The sequence below is a fragment of the Apis dorsata genome, unplaced genomic scaffold (assembly GCF_000469605.1).
Source record: "Apis dorsata unplaced genomic scaffold, Apis dorsata 1.3 scaffold_220, whole genome shotgun sequence".
Taxonomy (NCBI): Eukaryota; Metazoa; Arthropoda; class Insecta; order Hymenoptera; family Apidae; genus Apis; species Apis dorsata.
In genome coordinates this window covers 122,232-126,005 of record NW_006263502.1, presented here as the reverse complement: position 1 = coordinate 126,005, position 3,774 = coordinate 122,232, and positions in this window count along the sequence as shown.

The window sequence follows — 3,774 nt, the reverse complement described above, 5'->3', positions numbered from 1 at the left end:
ATGGCGGCGAGAATACAACGTCGCCTTGGCCGAACTTGCGCTCTCCTTGCGTCGTTCGTGATTAAAGGCGTGGCGCGTTTGAAAAATCGTACTCTCGTTAACCTCGTGGAACGCGGGTCGAGAGGGCCGTCGTGTAACCCTCCACGGGGTGGAAAAACAAGCGGAAACCGGCCGAGTGTAGGGAAGAGAGAGAGAGAGAAAGAGAGAAAAACGTTTCCAACTTATCGAATAAATTTAACGAACCAGGAGGCCAGGAAAGGTTTCTTGTTCGCGGGCTACGAGCACGCATTTAGAGGCTCCTCATTATCGAAGGTTTCGGCGGTGGGAAAAGCGGCATTTACACGGCAACTTGACATCGTTCCGCTCGCATGCAAATTACATCTGGCAAGGAAAGAGGATTGGGCCATGTTTTTCTTTTTTCTTTTTTTTTTTTTTTTTTTTTTCTTGCTGAACTACGAACATAAATCGCTGCGATATAATATTGTTACCCTCGTGAACCGGTTTCGTGGCTCTTGTATCGAGACTTTGGATCGTTTTTAAATCTTGAAATGTTGTATTTTCTTCGAGATTCGAAGAAGAGGCATGTGGTTGAATCTTTCCTTGTGCAATATTGTTTTTATTGTTAAAAATGTGTATTAGAATATTTTAAATTTTAATTTCTTTTTCCGAATATATTGTAGAGAAAATTATAAAAATTTTGATTTCGTCGAAATGCTAGATAATACACTTTAATTGAGGGCAGTGTATGTTTCTGCCCTGGGATTGATTACATGGAGAATGATTGGAAAATTGATACGGTATTTGTGTGTGTGTGTGTGTGTATGGAGATTGGTTTTAATGTTTGGTTTGCGGTGAATCGATTTTTCGAGAATATGTTGAGTAAATTTTAGTTAATTTATGTATAAAGTGTGTAACCAAAATGGGTGGTCAAACTTTTCGTATTTGATCTGATTAATTAGATTAATTGCTTTTGTTTCGTTTCTTTCTAATTCAATCTTTCTAGATTTTAGCTTAGAAGAAATATTTCTTAAATTTTAAAATTGTAATCTTGTGCGAAGAAAGAACAGTTTCGGATTAAAACTTACTATTTTTAAAATCAAATTATAAATTATTAAATCGATTATTCATATACATAACAATTTTAACGAAAACTTGTCATTCTCTTACCCCCAATCTCGTTTTCCTTCGAATGAAATCCCTTCAGACGACATTGTCCACTCGGTCAACACCCAACATCCCCTTTTCTTCAATATCCCAACCTTTTTTTTTCTTCTTTTTCCTCTCCTTGCCATGGATCCAAATACTTTTTCGAGGCTAATATCCCGTGGGATTAATCCACAATTTCCACGCGTAAATGATACCTCAAAATGAAAAAAAAAAAAAGCATCGAAGAACACGATGGATAATCTTTCCTGTAATTAAATGCCGTGTCTATCAATTGATCCATCCTCGAATCCTTTAAAGGATTCATTTTCTCGTTTCCCCCATGTTCGATCTGTAAATCGAAATTCTCGTATACGTGGGATCATTGGAAAGAGTACACACGTACACACTATCGAACGATGAAAAGTTAAAGCTTATCACGAAGCTTCGGCTCGAACTTTTGAAATAAGGAAGCTTCATTTGCCCCTACTTTCGATCCCTTTCCTTTCGAGTTTCTTTGAATTCCACTTGCCTCGTGACAATGACTTAAGTTTCATTCCTTTCGGATAGTTCGCGCAGTTTCGCGTATCTCCCTCCACCCCTCCGTGCCCCTTTCCCTGCTCCACGCCCTGTAATTTGCGCTTATCGACCTCGCAGACATCCGCTTTTTCGAGCTCCTCTCTCTTTCTCTCTCTCTTCTCTCTCTCTTTCTCTCTCTCTCTCTCTCTGCAAGCGTGCGGGATGGTTAAAAATTCCATCAATCTGCGCGGAAAATTGCACGTTTCTCATATTTCTTGATCACGAATGTGTATGTGGTTTGTTATAGTAAATATTATATTTAATACGTATTATTACCATATCGTACGTTACGTTATTATATCGTACAAAGGTTTATTTTGATACGATTTTTAGTCGTAGGAAATTTTGAGTATATATATACGTGAAATGATAGTTATGAATAAATATTAGGTGTTACGTGCTGATGTGTTATTTAAATTGATGTAGATATATAGTAAATATGGAAATCATTTTGATATCAAAAATTTATTTCGCGTGTAAGGTAATAATTTTGTTGCTGTTTGTAAATTTGAATTTGGTGTACGAAGTAAATAAATGAATAATTGGAATTATTTATTTGAAATTCTATCCTCAATAACTTAACTTTATACGTAATTTTATTCGTAATATTAATTTTTATTGTCATTTTATAAATTATTTTATAATATATTGTTAATATATGTTATATAAGAGAAGATAAAACTTATTTCTTCTGATTCAATATTAAAATTATTATCTTAAAAATGATGAAATAAATAACAGCGAAAGATTCCTTTCGCAAAAAGAATCTTATTCTATTAATTAGCATCCTCGCTAAATGACGCAGTGCTCTAATATCGAAGAAAAAGCACAATAACGGGTACAATTGATTCCCCAGGGTGCAACCCCTCGCTGGGAAAGCAAGAAATTTAGTTCATGGTTGCAGATAACTGAGCAAAATTGTTATATATTAATTATGCCGGTAAGCTCGCAAATATCTGTTATTTTAATGGATCTTGATCGATATTTAACGAAAATGGTGTAAATTATTCCGTAAAAAAATTCTGTGTCGAAGATAGAAGAATTACTTAGGGAGAAAAAATAAGGATGATGAAGTAGAAAATATAAAAAATAATTTGTGTTAAATATCTTCAATATTTTTAAAATTTTTAGAAATTTAAAGATGGAGTATTTACTAATTTTTGAATTGACGAAAGAGAATTGAATTTGTAATGGGAATGTATAGGAAGAATTTCTTTCTTGTTCTACCAATATCTTATTATTCCATTTATTGCATTATTTCACAAATAATAATAAATAATTCATTTTTCTAAAGTCTGCATATATATTTATAACAAATTAAAATTACAAAAAATTGAAAATATTTCTATCTATAAAATTATTATTATCAATCTCTAATATAATAAAAATATAATAACACATAATAGATATTTTTGTCGTAAATAATTAATAAAAATTCTTAAATTTCTTATCTCTTGCATAAAATCCTCTTACTTTTCCAACTCCTATACATCCCAATTACCATCATCGTCCATTTATTTTTAGAATCACTCACATTACAACAACGCCGCAAGAATCGTTTCTCCGAGGATCCTGTCACGCCAGATTATTCTACGTGTCGCCTGCGAAAGGGTTGATCCCGAATTGATAAGCAAGGGGCCATTCGACGTGATCGCGAATTAAAGCGGAGAGAGTCGATGCGTGGCTGGCGCGCATATGGAAGGTAGTTGGATGAGTTTGCGATTAAACGCGATTATAATTAAGGATAATGGAGTTTCGGATGGGGAGTTCCCGTCTACTACCGAGCTCCCTTCGCAGCTGGCGCCGTTCTATCGAGTTCCTGTCGTCGCCCAGCCAGCACCCCCGTCGAAATGCTTTTGGTCATCCAGTAGTTACACCGTAGTACATCCTTCTGGTGCACGTACAAAACGTGCACCCTTCCCACCACGTTACCGTATCCGACGCACCACGTGTGTGTTTCTACGTGTTTTTCGTTCGCTCGAATTCGAGCTGGGGGGTGTGTGAAGGGAGGGTGTGTTCGGACATATTTCCAAACGATTGTTTCGCGATAGA